The sequence below is a fragment of the Physeter macrocephalus genome, chromosome 12 (genome assembly GCF_002837175.3).
Source record: "Physeter macrocephalus isolate SW-GA chromosome 12, ASM283717v5, whole genome shotgun sequence".
NCBI lineage: Eukaryota > Metazoa > Chordata > Mammalia > Artiodactyla > Physeteridae > Physeter > Physeter macrocephalus.
This window is the reverse complement of record NC_041225.1, coordinates 68,784,026-68,800,975: the sequence shown is the minus strand read 5'-3', so window position 1 is coordinate 68,800,975 and position 16,950 is coordinate 68,784,026.

The following is a 16,950-nucleotide window of genomic DNA, read 5'->3' as shown; positions in this document are numbered from 1 at the left end:
CCAGAGCCTGTGCTCCCCAACGGGAGAGGCCACAACAGTGAGAGGCCCACGTACCACAAAAAAAAAAAAAAAAAAAAAAAAAAAAAAAAAAAACCATTAGGACAATGTTAAGATTATAATATATGCTGTGTTTAAATATATACTAAATCCATTAAATATGCACATATATATAAAGTGTGAAGTCAAATAACAATGGGATAAGATGACTATTATTCAAAAATAATTATTTCATTAGCATGTTATATAGTTACCTACAGAATAATATAATTTTATAAGTACAAAGGACATTAGCAAGCATTGAATTAAGAATTCTTATTTTTCAGTGAACAGAACAGAAGCCCAGAGAGGGGAAATAACTTGCCCCAAATCACATGGTTTTGCTGGTGGTAAGGACTATATCCATGTCTCTCGACTTCCACTATGTTTTGCCCACTTGCTCTTATAATCCAAAAATTTACCACATGGTAGGAATGGATTTCCTGGCATAGGAGAAGATTTAGTGTGTACTGTTCAGTCTTATTATGGGAAGAAAAAAGGCAAAGTGGAGTTTGTTTGAAATAAATGCTACAATAAGAAAAAGAATCCACCAGTTTCTCCTCTCTTTTGATGTTTGAATTTGAAGAAGTGACCTTTGGGATCAAAGAAATAAAAGATATATTTCAGTATCATCATGTGTAGAGGAGGCAGGATTAGGCTTGTAGCAATAATATAAAGTTCTAAGGCCTTAAAGATTTCTTCTTTAATTATCTTTGAAAAGTTCAGTTGTTTGTTCTGAACAAAATGAAACCAGGGCTGAAGGAACAAAATAAAAATATCTAACTCCTGGGAACTACTCAAGATATTCTTCGTAACTTTTACACAGGGCACAGTAAAATGTAACAGCTTTACTGGGTAGACTATTTGACTTCTTTTTCTTCTCTGTTTAAACCATGTTTGGAATCTCTGTCTCTTGTCTCTTTCTTTGTCCCTTTGTCTCTGTGTGTGTCTCTGTCTCTCTCACCTGTTCAATACCTCTTCAAAATCCATCTCTGACTTCTTATCTGCATTACTGTGAACACCTTGCTGATGCTTTGTCTGTCCCCTTCTCCAAAGACATTGCCTCAAAGTTCATTTTTCACAATTCTTCCTGAAAAACTTTCTCTAGTAGCTTGGTATTCTAGAGGAACAGGGAGAGGATATTAGGGCCTCCAAGAGCTGTGTCACTGCTCTCAAGCACCTTGCTCTACTGGAATGTTTACCCTCTCCATTTTCTAAATGGCAAGTGAGAAAAATGCAGTTTTAAGTCAACTAGAAGGTTCTGTGATGAATGTTATGTTGTTAAAAAAAATCCTGTTTCCCAAAGCATCATATAAAGTGAGTAATTTTATATCATCATTAGCAAGTAGGTAGTAAAATTTCAAGGTAATTGTATCTGTATGAAAATATATCAGGAGTGTTTCTTTTGAAATCTGTTTCAGATGTAATTATATTTGGGATGCTGAGTGTATATGCCCCCTTTCTTTTTATATGTATATTTTATATAACATTGGCAATGGCACTGAGGTTACAGATAATAGGCCCAAGCGTTTTTTTTCTTTCTTTTTTGAAATACTTAGCCAAAATAATAACATTGGGTATATTCAAAATGGCAGTATTTCAGTTTAATCATACATGTTTTTCTCATATCTGTGTGGTCACAAAATTATTCATGCCTCTGTGGCTTATATACTTTGCAGAAATATGTCTTTCATTTATTACATACATAACCACAGCCTTCCTGAAAAGAAGGACATAAAAGCAAAAGAGAGCACACAACCAGTAGATTTTATTGTTCGTATCTTCTCAACAGTTGCCTATTTTTATATACAAAAATCAATTCCATTTTAGATTATGTACACGTTCCTTAGCCCAGCTGGTAAATAAATTCCCTGTAAAATGATAATGATTAAAAAATCACTCCCAGATAGTATTTTCCACGTTGACAAGAGCTTTCAATATCTTGATCCAATGGAGCAATCCAAATTTGTTCCATTATGGGGTCAAAATGCTGCTTTTTTTGTTACTTGTTTGTTTTACTGGAGGGTCTCTTCTGTACAGCAAATACAAAAGTCATCTGTTTTGTCTGTAACAGTGGTTAAACTGACAGGCTCTTTCCAGACCATCCAAGTCCAGCTGTCATGTAGTCATAGGCTATCCAGCCCCTTTCTGAACTTTTGGGGAGATGAAATTCACTGCTTCATGAGTAGACTATTTTTTTCTTAGCTTATTGAGATATAATTAACATATAACATTGTGTAAGTTTAAGATGTACAATGGGATGATTTGATACATATTGTAGAATGATTACCACAATCAGATTAGTTAACACATCCATCACCTCACATAATTATCCTTTCTTTTTGGTAAGAGCATTTAAGATTTACTCTCTTAACAGCTTTCAAACATATAATACATTATTAACGATAATCATCATGTTGCCCATTAGATCCCTAGAAATAAATCCCTCTTATAACTGGAAGTTTGTACTTTTCGACCAACATCTCCACATTTCTCCCATCCCCTAGCCTCTGGCAACCACTAATCTACTCTTTGTTTCTACGAATTTGACTTTTCTTAGATTCTACATTTAAGTGAGCTCATATGGCCTTTGTCTTTCTCTGTTCGGCTTTTTTCACTTAGCATAATACCTTCAAGGTCCATCCATGTTGTCACATATTGCAGAATTTCTTTCTTTATCCATTTATTTGTCGATGGACACCTAGGTTTTTTCATCACTTACCTATTGTGAATAATGCTTCAGTAATCATGTGGTGCCGATATCTCTTCAAGATAGTGATTTCATTTCCTTCAGATATATACCCAGACGTGAGATTGCTGGATCATATGGTAGCTCTGTTTTTAATTTTGGGGAAACCTCCATACTGTTTTCCATAATGGCTGCACCAAGTTACCTTCCCACTAACATTGTACAGGGTTCCTTTTTTTAGGAGACTGTTCTTAATTCTAGACAGTTTTAGGTTAAAAGTTACTTACTGTTTTAATCCAAATAGCTTCTTCTCTGTAATGTCTCCATTCATTCTTCTTGTTCCCTGCTGAGCTGCACAGCCCTGTCTTAAACTGTGTGACCTTGGGCTTGAAAACAGTTTGCTTTGCTCCTCAGCACATCTCCTCCCCGAGCCCTGTATTCTCCTTTCACAGAGCTGCCATTCTAGCACCCCACTTCTAGCCTTTACCAACTAGTGTTTGCTCTCCCCTAGATGCACTCAAGACTGTTGAGGTTTCCTCTAAAGTGACAGAAAGGAAGCGGCATAGAAAGATAAATAAAGAGGGAGACAGGGAGCAAAAGATACCTAAGAAGGATGCTTGGAGAGAAACAAAGAAAGAGACAGAGACAGCAGAAGGTAGATGTTCCAGAAGGGATGTGTGTAGCCAGGGGCTGGGTTGGCACGTGTGTACCTTCCCATAGGCTTCGAAGTCTTAATATTTTCCTTCCTTTAATGAAGCCCCAGGTCAGTGTATTTTGGCAATCTCATAACACTGTTGATTCACATTGAGATGTTAGCAAAAAAAATACCACCCCCCCTTTTTTCACAAACACAATAGTAGTTAACATTCACTGTGATTTGACTCTGCCTGAACAAACCTTAGACTCACTTAATCCTACAACATTCATAAAAGATCATACTCTATTAAATCAACTTTACAGATGAAGAAACTGAAACACAGAGAGATTAAGCAACTTACTCCTGTGTATAGAGTGAGTAAATGGCACAGCAAAGATTCAGACTGTCCTGTGCTTGTGCTTGCACAGCTTTGATAAAATGTACTTTTAATAAATCCAGACTACATTTTACTGTATTCATTTTCTTTTTTGATAAACTTGACCCATTGTTTAATTCTATCATTTTTAACCTTAACTAAATTTTTGTGTTGGCCTTTTCTCTGTTTCTCTTAAAAAAATTTTTTTAATTTTATTGTGAGTATAGTTGTTTTACAATGCTGTGTTAGTTTCTACTGTACAGTGAAGTGGAGTTCCCTGTGCTATACAGCAGGTTCTCATTGGTTATCTATTTTATACATATTAGTGTATATATGTCAATCCCAATCTCCCAATTCATCCCACCTCCCCACACACTTTCCCCCCTTGGTGTCCATATGTTTGTTCTCTACATCTGTGTCTTTATTTCTGCCTTGGAAACCAGTTCATCTGTACCATTTTTCTAAATGCCACATATATGTGTTAATATACGATATTTGTTTTTCTCTTTCTGACTTACTTCACTCTGTATGACAGTCTCTAGGTCCAACCACATCTCTACAAATGACTCAGTTTTGCTCCTTTTTATGGCTGAGTAATATTCCATTGTATATATGAGCCACTTCTTCTTTATCCATTTGTCTGTCGATGGGCATTTAGGTTGCTTCCGTGACCTGTCTGTTGTAAATAGTGCTGCAATGAACATTGGGGTGCATGTGTCTTTTTGAATTATGGTTTGCTCAGGGTATATGCCCAGTAGTGGGATTGCTGGGTCATATTGTAATTCTATTAACATGGGAAGAACACTCTTTCTTTTTTTCTTTGTGTTATGCGGGCCTCTCACTGTTGTGGCCTCTCCCGTTGCGGAGCACAGGCTCCGGACGCGCAGGCTCAGAGGCCATGGCTCACAGGACTAGCTGCTCCACAGCATGTGGGATCTTCCCGGACCGGGGCATGAACCCATGTCCCCTGCATCGGCAGGTGGACTCTCAACTACTGTGCCACCAGGGAAGCCCAGGAAGAACACTCTTTGATATAAATCACAGCAAGATCTTTTTTGACCCACCTTCTAGAGTAGTGGAAATAAAAACAAAAATAAACAAATGGGACCTAATGAAACTTAAAAGCTTTTGCACAGCAAAGGAAACCATAAACAAGATGAAAAGACAACCCTTAGAATGGGAGAAAATATTTGCAAATGAATCAACAGACAAAGGATTAATCTCAAAATATACAAGCAGTTCATGCAGCTCAATATCAGAAAAAACAAACAATCCAATCCAAAAATGGAAGGAAGACCTAAATGGACATTTCTCCAAAGAAGACATACAGATGGCCAAGAGGCACATGAAAAGATGCTCAACATCACTAATTATTAGAGAAATGCAGATCAAAACTACAATGATATATTACCTCACAGAATGTCCATCATCAAAAAATCTAGAAACAATAAATGTTGGAGAGGGTGTGGAGAAAAGGGAACCCTCTTGCACTGTTGGCGGGAATGTAAACTGATACAGCCACTATGGAGAAAAGTATGGAGGTTCTCTGTTTCTCTTAATAAGCAAATAACAAGCATATCACTTTTTCCTCATCCAAAGTGTTCATGGAGTTGATAAGCAGAACGGTCAAGGATGGAATACAATGGTATATGCTGTGAGCCTTTTTTCCAAGTGATATTGATTCATGTGTCTATACCATTTTAGATTAAGACATTTGCTAATTTTAACATAATCTAGAATTAATTAGTATGCAGTTATATTTTTCCATCTTATTGCCCAGGATATTATAATAGTCTATTGCTAATACTTGGCTGTGTTCATTTATACCAGCTGTTTCTATTCTAATGGTTTACCAGGAGCCCTATCAAATTATTTGAGTAAAATTATGTACACTCAAATATCTCTGAAGTAGTTTCAGTGGGATAATTTTCCAAGGTAATTGACATTTTAATGATTTTGAATTATTTAAAATAGTTTTCTACAATTAGAGAGTCTTCATATGTTCCTTAAAATATAGATATAAATATACAGTTAAAGATCAATGTTAATGTGTGTGTATGTGTATACGTGTATATGTGTTTATGTATAAAAAATTTAGATGTATACACTTAAGGCAACTTTATAAAATTTTAATTTTGAAAATAGAAATTTGATTGTTTATAGTATTAATTATAGTTCTAATCCTGGAAAATTTTCATAGCTCAAGTAGTGAAAGTAGCTTAAGTAGTGAAGAACTGTCACTGTCAAAAGTGACTTCTGTCACTTTTCTGCCTTCTAGTATCATCCATGTTCTAATTTTATATCATAGTGAATACACAGCCCTTTTGCCTTCGAGGGAAGTTCAGGTAGCAAGGAAGTGAGTTGAATTTCCAAATCAAAGTACAGGCTGTTTTAATCTTCTACCTTCACCTCTCAGTTTCTTTCCAAATGGACTGTTAGAAAGTAGAATTGAAAATTATGCGTATTGCAGCAATGCTGAATCCCTGGCTTTCTGTGGGGGTTTTTGGAAAACTCATTGTCAGTAAGTATTAAACTTTGCCTGGGTGTTTTATTAAATGGTGGGCCATGACAAGTACTCAGTGAGAAATGCTTGAACAAATGGTGCCAGGTTGATGTCCACTGGCAATGGCATAAATTGTCCAACTTCCTTATCTTTGTTTCTGCAGCTTCTTTCCCTTATCAAAGAGAAAGAGAGACCCATCCATTTTACAAACAGAAGATGGTCATAGGATAAAACAGAATTAGCATGTACGCCTATAATTGCTCAATCATCTCACCCCTCCACAATCACTGCAAATGACTCTTTTTCTTTGTAGGAATAATTGCGCACCTGCTTTTCAAAACACAAAAGCTGGTTTTGCCTTTGTGCATAAAGTGTGATTTGGAGAATTTGGGGATCATGCAACCACATATTTACATAATCAAATGGCAAACCGCAATTTATTTTACATTCATGGATTCTTTGTTCTTCCTTACCCAACAATCACGTAAATAATGCCCAAAGCACTGGTGCCTGTCTGACACTGGGGGTGGGGGTTAGGTTTAGTTTGTATAACGCTGTATCAAGGACACATGGCAGAGTAATGAATACACATGATTCTAGGACATTCTGAAAATACCTCCTATTTTTCTGGTACATGCTAAAGCCATTTTTAGAATCTTTTCCCCATCTACCCACCTTGTGCACATTACAATTTGTATTCCCTGGGGGGAAAAGAAGTATAAGGTTTCTTGTTGATGATCCAAGAAATGTGAATAACGTCGTCGGCAGATGGTTCGCACATTTCATTCTGAAATGTCTTATAGTGACAAATAACAAAGTGTATATAATTAGCTCTATGCAGATGGCACGCCAAGTGTTGATATGCATCTCTGCAGACTTTTTTACAAAGACACTATTTTAAGAGTTAAGATTCAGAGACAGCCCATGAACCCTCTAAAGAGGAACTAGGCAGGGTTTTGCAAAAAGGATCATGGCTATCAAGTAAGACTTTTCTGGTCCAAGTTTCCTGTCCTATACACATTTTGTACTCCATGGGGAGGAAACTCCACAGTGAGTTGTGTCTACACACACCAAACTGGACTGTTCTAACTGATTTGGCCGAGGCATGTACTGGTGAGTTTAGGGGTCTGTGTTCACTGCTTTAAACGATAGCACTCTTCTTTCTTTTCTGCCATCCAGCCAAGCCTTTGAACCTACTGTTCTCTTCACCAAGAATGCTCTGCTCTCACATCATTTCATGGCCGGAGCCTCTTATAAATTAGGTTTTAGCTTAAATGTCACCTCCTCAAAAATGCTTTCCCTGATGATCCATAAATTTCTATTCCTTCCCACTACTTGTTCCTCTCATATTATCCTGGTTTATTTTTCTTTTAGTTTTTATTGGTATATTTGAGATAAGTGATAAGGGAGAACCTTGACCATCTGGTTCACTGCCATATCCCCAGCCTCCATTGCAGTACATGGCATGTGAGAGTCCTTAAATATTATTTACATAAATGACTTTTGTAACTCACTCCTCACTCAACAAAGTAATCAAAAGGTTTAAGCCAATACCTTTTTCTTTATTTGTCCAGTATTAGTATATACAGTTGAAGTTAACACATTGAGCTAATATTATCTCTGCCATAAAGATTTTATTACTTTTTTTTTCAATATTTGCTTTCATTTAGTTTGATAGCTACATATGGCAGGCAGAGATTGTGGAAGCAGATCAGGACAGAATATAAATAGAAAACAGAGTTTGACGTGCTTGTTTATTTTCTTTTATAGTTTTCCAGAAAATAGGTATCATGTCAGTTTAACTTATCTATACATTGTTTACCTCGAGGCCATATGCCTAACAGTTACAATGTGGTATTAATTACATACTGGATATATTGGAAAGGAAAAGTGTTGTTGTAACGAAGAGATTGGATTTCATTTCCATTTTGCTTCCTTTGTAAATTTATTATTATGATTAAAAAATATTCTCTGCCTGTGCTCAATAATCTATATATAAGAAAATATTTATAATGTAATATGTTTCTGGATTGGTGGGGCTAATGAAAAGAATGTAATTCAAAGATATAGAAGTACACATTATTCTGCTTTTATTTTGAATTAATCTTTTACAGAATAGTGTCTCTGTTTCAATTTTGGATAGAATGTATTTTCTCAAAAATTGTCATATGTTTCATGAGACTCACTGCTTAAAATAATTATTTTCCCATCTCAGTCCATTGAACTTTTGAGAATTCTGTTTCTTTAAAGCAATTTGAGTGTGTGTCTTGATTCATAATCTTGTTCCAGCTCTCCAATATTTGCACCTCTGGTTTTAAGCAGGAACAGTTGAAAATTTTGAGAACTCACTCAGTGAAACATAAACAACAGGTTTAAAGTACCAGAATGGAACATTACCTTCTTCCCCAGTGTCTTTTTAATTGTTAAATTTAAATTTAAATGCTTTAGACTGAGTATCCATAAAATGCAATGATTGCCTCAGCTGGGATTCTGCTGTTTTCCAGTTTCTTCATATATTTTTTAAAAATACAGCTGTTTTGTTTGTAAAGATATTGTAGGTTCTATGTATTTTCTCTATTCTCTAAAATTCTAGTGCACAAGGGGATCCTTATTATAGCCTTGTTTTCAACTCTCATTGCAAAATGTTGGGCACATTAAAGTCATCAAATCTCTAAACTCTTAGTCTACATGGACTCTAGTGAGCCTCAGACTGCTGTGAATGGAGAACAGCTGATCCTAACTGCTCCCTAATGGAAGGGCTTCCTGGAAAGCAGGTTTCTACATGGGAACACTTCAGAAGCCATAGGGAGCCCAGCAAATGGAGGCGAAAACAATAGCATCACATCTGAAGTCTCAAACACTAGAGTAACACAAGTCAGTTTCCACGTCTCAGGCCACTTTGGGTGCTGAATTGTGATCAAGGCTGTTTATTCTAGCTTGGTAAAAGACATACACGCACACGCACATGCACACGCACACACACACACAATAGACTAGAACTTAACACTAAATGTTTTGCTTTAAGCAAAAGAACAAAAACATTACTAATTTCTAAATTACTAATTTCTATGAAAGAAAACATGAGTAAGTAAACTACTTTCAATGGAAATTGAAAATTATTTTTAGTTCAGAACTTTACCAGACACCCTGAAATAGATGCATGTATGGGGCATGTGCCAAGCTCTTTCACCACTGGAAAATAATGGTCTAGAAACTGGTATGACTCTTAAAGGAGAAAATTTTAAGTGATTTCTGGTGAGCCAAACCTAAATATCATTTTTGAGAGAACTGACCAAAAAAGAACTGTAATAAAGGACAGAAATGGGGATCCAGCCATTATTTCTTTGGGAATCCTCAGTTCAGATCTGTAATGTGTTTTCTCGACTCCCCTTAACCTGTCCGCATCTATGTGCATTATTTCATGTGTCGATGAATCATAAGTGTATTCCCTCAATGCAGTATTCACTTACTGTCTTCCAGGCATTGTTGTAGGTACTGAGGTTATGTAAGTTAACAAGACAGACAAACATTTTTAGGGCTTATATTCTAAAAAAGGAGCAAAATAAACAAACCATTGGAGAAGGTCGTGTCATATTTTGGCAAGTGTGCTATGAAGAATATATGCATGGCATATGAAGCTGAACAACATGAAAGGACTATGGGTGTGCAGGAAAGGCCTCTCTGAATTAGCTGATGGTTATTGTACAACTTGACACACTGCGGGTTCCATCTAAGGCGAGGAGGAACCAGGTTCAGCAGGTGGAATGATAGATGCAAAAACCATGAGACAAGCAAGTTCTTGGTGTTTCCTAGGAAAAGAAAGAAAGCCAGTCAAGAAGGGTTATATTGAATGAGGAGAAAAAAGGTAGAAAATAATGTCAGCAAATTAGGAACAGCCATGATAGGCTTTGGTAGGTAGTGTGGATTGTGTTCTAAACACAATGGGCAGTCATTGGAGGGTGTTAAACTGGGGTATTATGTGATCTATTATACATTTTAAAGTGATCTTTTTGGCTTCTCTTTGGGAGTGGATTATAGAAAGACAAGAGTAGAATAGCTGAGAGGTTATGGTAGGCTATGACAATAATCTGGACAAGGATTAGGGAACTAGCTGTAGCAGTGGAAACGAGGGGACAGATTTACATTTTGGGGGTAGAGCAGTCAGGTAGGATGGACTGACTGATGGATTGGAAGAGAATGAGGAAATCAAGGACGACTATCTAAATTTTTGGCTTAAATAACAGGGTGGATGCTTGTGCCATTATGAAAGAAAATGACCTTACTAAGGTGTTAGTTTTTTTCCCTTCTGCTCCATTGGGTCATTTAAATGGCAAAAATTTCCAAAAGCATCAAATGACTTTTTTCCTAACATATATGTTTCATCAAAGAATCATAGTACCAGTCTTTTCAAATATTATATAAATAAAATAAGAAAAGCTCGCATGAGTTATTTTTGAGGCTTAATTGATACCAAATTAAAGATATGTTGATATTAAGAATTAATTTTTTAAAAAGAATTAATTTTAGGACTTTCTAAGTATAGTATTCAATCACAGACAAATGGTGACCCATAGATGAACAAACATTGATGACTATCCAACATCCAAAACTATGTCTGGTACTATGTCAAAAAATAAAAGTTTTTGAATAAATGTATGAATTAAGTGATCAAATGCTTCCCAAGCAATGTGCTATGAAATCTGGGAAGCCCTATGATATCGTCTTTGAATAACTATAGCAAAGTGACCAGAAAGGAGGAAATCCATTTCCTAGAAACTTTAAGTTGAGTGTCAAGACTCTTAAAATAAAATGAAACATTTCATCCTCCTGGTGCAGGAACAGATAGAGGCAACATCTCTTCCTTAAGTATTGACAGCCACAGTTTTGTGAAAACTGTACCAGGATCAACAAGGTTCTACTGAGATTGTTTTGAATACTTTATGCTTAGCAGGACTACAGAGGATGCTCAGAGCAGCAGGTGCTCTCAGGGGGGCCCTGACGCAAACTATGTATTTTGGGCTGAGTCAGTGTCAATGGCAGTCTGAGTTCTGACTAGTTTCTTTAAGCTCTTGTTGCTGAATTTACTTTGTTATCCTCGAATTTGTAACCAAATAAGGCTTTGCATAAAGTCGTTAGACCATAGTCTTTGTATAATTAATCCCAGTCTTTGTCTAAGTTTATTTATACAAATATACTACTTTACATGGTAAATACTTAGACTTAATTTTTAATATAAGGTCATTAGAACTTTAAGTTTGAAAGTATGCCCTTTGTTTTTTGTGGTTTTTTGCCATTAACCTGTTTATTCTCCTGCTGCTTATTTTGCTTTTGCTGTTGTCTGTGTATATGTACAATCTGTTTTTATATATTTTTGCTGTTTCCTGGGTTTTATAATGTATAAGAGAATCTTTCATAGGGAATAAGTGGAGGAATAAGCCAAGTAAGTCTCAATTCTTAAGCATGCCAGCTCTGAGGACTAATGGTTTGTTAGATTGGTGACCAATTCATGAAAAGTTAGTTGGTCAAACTTTACCCTGGGTGACCTAAAAGTCTTTCATGAAAATCCTCCCCTTTTTGTCAATTTGTGAAAGAAGTTTCCTTTGTTTACTCTGCATTCCAGCATAAACACCATAAGGTTGTTGATCATATGGTTCCTTCCAAGCCTCTGCTTGGTTTGGGAACACAAGACATTATTTGTAAGCACATACTATTCACCAGTCTTAGTGGCCTTTATTTCTTGTCTGTTTTCAGTTTTTCTATATCAGAGTAACAACCTCCTATTGGAAGATCTTGATTCCCCAAACCACTATATAAAATCAGCAGTTTTTTTTTCCTGATCAGCATAGCTCTCCCTTATTATAAAAATCATTAATTTGCCTTTTTATTTTAGATATTGAGAGGTGTTCTCATAATCCTTTGACAATTCTGGGTTTGTCACTGTCTGGAATATAAAGACAAAGATAAATTTACTGCTTATTAGAGTAAGGCAGAATTGTGTTTGTCAGGTACAGTCTGCCAAATGAGAGAACCCTGTTAATTTTATACAGGGTTTTGAGAAGCATGGAGTTTGGGGATATGTAGATTTTCAGAGATTCAAATGGTTTGACCACATCTATATATGTGTGGTAATTGTTGATTGGTTGGCCTTGAATAGTGTGTTTATTGGAATGAGTTCATTCCTGATTGTCTGACATCCAAAACCAAAAAGCTCTCACTGACTGGCTTGTAAAAATGTTCACAGAGACAGATTTTCAGTAACTGATGAATAGGTTTAAAACCAGTTCTGGTGGTTACTTGTTAACATAGCTGTGGGACAGTCAGTCATTTCCTAGGAGTGTGGGAACCTCTCTTTGTTTTCAGACCCTGTTCTCTTGCTCATTCAACCAAAGTTGCTTCTATCAAGAGAAGGGTTTCTCAACTTCAGCATTACTGATATTTTGTATCAGATAATTCTTTGTCGCATGTATTTGTGGTGGGGAGGCTGTTCTGTGTATGGTAGGATATTTAACAGTGTTTCTGGCCTCTACCTAATAGATGCCAGTGGCACCACCTTTCCCCCAGTCATGGCAACTAAAAATGGGCTCTGGTCTTTGCCAAATGTCCCTGGTGCGGTTGGGGACTCAAGGCAAGATCACCCAGATAAAAAACCATGGGTGTAGAGATGAGTGTCTCTAGTAAAGCCTCGACTTCAGAAAGGGACCACTAAGGGCTAAATTGGAAGGGTCAGATCTTAAAGCGGAAAAGTGTGAAGACAAGAATAATAAACCAGAGCATGCAAAGGACTGTGTAACATACAGGAGAATTCATGTTTTCCGGTGGTTTTATAAGGAAGCTGTCTACTTTGTGTCATTAGTTTGTTGCAATGATCTTGAATAAGCAGTAAATTTCCACAGACTGTCTGCTCGGGGAGGGTCACTGAAACCTCTACTTATCTAAAGGGAGTAACTTTCCAGTTCTAATACAAGGTCCCTTCCATTTTTTTCCCCAGAGAACTGGGTCTGATAAGGGCAATAACATTTGAGTAAGAGCCAAAGCCTGCATAATTCAAATACGTGAATAAATGTTCCAGTTAAATATGTCCTTATATCACTGGATACATATGTTGGGACGTTTTCGGTAGAGATCACAAATCTAATAGGCTTTTGTTTTGTTTTTGCCACTATGAATGTTTTGGATTTTTATCGGGACATGATTCAATCAATACAGGAAATCAAAAATATATATCTATAGACAATAGATAGAAGCAATTAATAAAATCCATTTGGAGATACTCAGAGGATCCTTTATAGTATGATTCTAATCCATGCTTCACCTTTATAAGGATATAAAAGTATATAACATTCTATAAAATTTATAAAAGATTAAATTTACATGAGGTCCTGCCACTCAGATAAAATAGCTGTTGACATTGGTTATGATTCTTTCTGTCCTTGCTCTATGTTCACACCCATACATACATGCATTAAATTTTATGTAGATGGAATCATATGTCTTGGACAACTTCTCATGTCAAAAGTGTATTGTGTACGTGTGTGTATGTATAATCAAGATATCTAAACATTTTCCTATTGTATATTTGTACCATAATTTAAATGGTTAGCTATCTATTGATGGGTATGCAAGTTTTTTATATAATATTTTTACTGAAATAAATCATAATACAATAAATATATGTTTATTTATGTCTTTTTATAGATATTACTGTAGGGCCAAAATTTCAATACATTGAAATTTTGATTCATATTGCCAACATGGCCCTCAGAATTCCCTAACACTTGTACTGAGCTAGTAGTCCTAAAAAGTTGCAAGTTGATACACTTGGGCCGTGAGTGATTAAGGGCAATTTGGCTTACTCAGGGGCATTTATGTTTTCAAGGAAGACACCTGGAGAATGGAATGAGTTAATTCAAAAGGAAAGAAATATTTAAAATATGATTTGTAGGAAATCCTTCTAAAGTCCCACAACAGAAACCACAATTTATGCCAGTTAGGAAATTGATACATTTATAAGGGCTGAGAAACATGGTATTAGTGTAAAAGTTGGAAGGATTAGGTAATCATTCCCTTTTTAACTTGTATGCTTTCCTCAAGGAATTGGTTAGGACCTTTGATTACTAGCTTCTATTTTAATTACAGGGATAATAAGTGTGTATGAAGTGATTTAGGCATTCAGAATACATAGAACCCTTTTTGAAACAATAATTTACATAGTTAATCTTTTAATTTTACCTTGATATAATGCTTATATAGCTAGACACCTCCTGATTAGCCCCGGGGAGAAATTCAAAAAAGAAAAAAAAAAAGAAACCATTATTATGAGGTGAGTAAACATAAAGGAGAGGGTGAAGAGAGAACTATTTTCTGTGGGTGTGTGGTAAAAGGGTAGAAAGGATTTGGATAAGGAAAAAGAAAACTTGATAGATTTTAATGGAAGGAAGTTACACATTTAATACAGAGAAGAGAATGAAAAATTGGAATTTGACACTCTGATCACTGTAATTATCAGTAACAGTCAATTGTAATTATTATAATTTAGAAAAATGAAGGAATCTGGCTGGCACTCAGGCATTTAATTACCATGTTATGACCACACCATTTGGAAAGCTTTCATTTGCATTCATGGAGATGAATCATTTCTTTTTGATTTAATGAGAAGAAAGCAAATTTCCTCTGCTTTACTTATATCTTACAATCTGCTGGAGAAAGTTCTCATTCAGATTCCTTTTATGCAAATGATCTGCATTATGATCACAGAGGTATAGCAACTTTTTCTCTCCTTTGTTGTAAATTCTCCTCTTTTGAGAAAAGTGTTTACAGTCCTCACTTAGTGCCCTAAAACTCACCCCTGATTAGTATGTTCTAGCCACAAAGCACTCCCTAAAGTGCAGCAACTCATTGGTTAAAATATACTAATATTTCTGTTTTGCATTTACAGGTGACTTTATACTGTTCTTCTGATAAGAACTTTCATATCCTCTGTGTCACAGCTTCACTGTGAGAGAGTTTATATATCCTTATTTTTCAGATAAGAGATCTGAGCTAGAGAATTGATTTTTTACTTTTCTTTTCCTATTTCTGTTCTCCTTTTTTTTTTTCTTGACCTGATATCCATTTCTGTGATGTGAAGCAAGGGTTTAAATTAATTTTATCAGATACTATTCATTATGCCAGTGACATGTTAAATAAACCATCTTTCCTCTTGGAGTTGAAATATCACTTTTATCATATATCAACTTCTCCTATGCATTTATATCTATCTATACATTTATGTACACATATATACATGCATATATTCTTTATGGACTCTCTACTTGTACTCTTTTTCAATACCATACTATTTTGATCACAACAAATATATAGTCAATTTAAATATTATATAAGACAGATATTCTTCTAACACATTGATATGAATAATACAGAAAAATCTCTAAAAAATAGTATAAAAATTATAAAACTCAATAGATAATAGCTTAGGTATATAAACTGATAATTCACAGAGGAAGAATTGCTATAACCTCAGTAACAGTGAAAAAATAAACTGTGAATTAAAATTCAATGTGAAACTGTGATTTTTATGTATTAATGAAAGAATGGAAAGAATAAAGCTAGCATAGAAAGAGAAAGAGACCAGAATGGTGGCAAAGGGATTTCTAGTGATTACTGCCTCCCTGGAAACATCAATTTGAACAGCTACATGTATGAAAATACCTTCACAAGAGCCAAGGATTCCAGGTGAGGGAATTCCAGGTGAGGGAATTGCACCTGGGTGAAACATAGAAATAATAAAAGATGTATTGAGGAGGGTAGGAAAAATCATGTCACATTATCCTCATCACCCCTCCCCAAGCTCAGGCAGCCTAGCACACAAGGATATGCCCTCCCCATGAAGAAGATTGTAGCAGCAGCCAGCTTCACCATAGACCCCAGAGCTGGCTCACCCTAGCACCAGGCCTGCTCCTGTGGCCCTAAGTGGCTCCCATAAACCCAGATTCCTGGCTTACTCCAGCACATGCTGATTCAGTATTCAAAATTCTCCCAACAAAGAAAGGCCCAGGACCAGATGGTTTCACAGTGAATTCTACCAAACATTTAAAAATAAAAAGAATTAACAGCAATCCTTCTCAAAGTCTTCCAAAAATTTAAAGAGGAGATAACATTTCCAAACTCATTTTATGAGACCAGCATTACCCTGATTCCAAAGATGGATAAGGATAGCACAGGAAAAGAAAACCATATAGTCCAATATTCTTGATGAATATAGATGCAAAAATTTTCAATGAATTATTAGCAAACAAAATTCAACAGCACATTTAAAAGGATAATACACCCAATTTGGATTTATCCTTAGGATGAAAGCTTGCTTCAACATACACAATTCAGTAATGTGATACACCACATTAATATATAGAATGAAAGATAAAAATCATGATCACGTGGCAGAAGGAAAGAAATCATAAAGATCAGATCAGAAATAAATGAAAAAGAAATGAAGGAAACGATAGCAAAGATCAATAAAACTAAAAGCTGGTTCATTGAGAAGATAAACGAAATTGATAAACCATTAGCCAGACTAATCAAGAAAAAAAGGGAGAAGACTCAAATCAATAGAATTAAAAATGAAAAAGGAGAGGTAACAACGGACACTGCAGAAATACAAAAGATTATTAGAGATTACTACAAGCAACTCTATGCCAATAAAATGGACCACC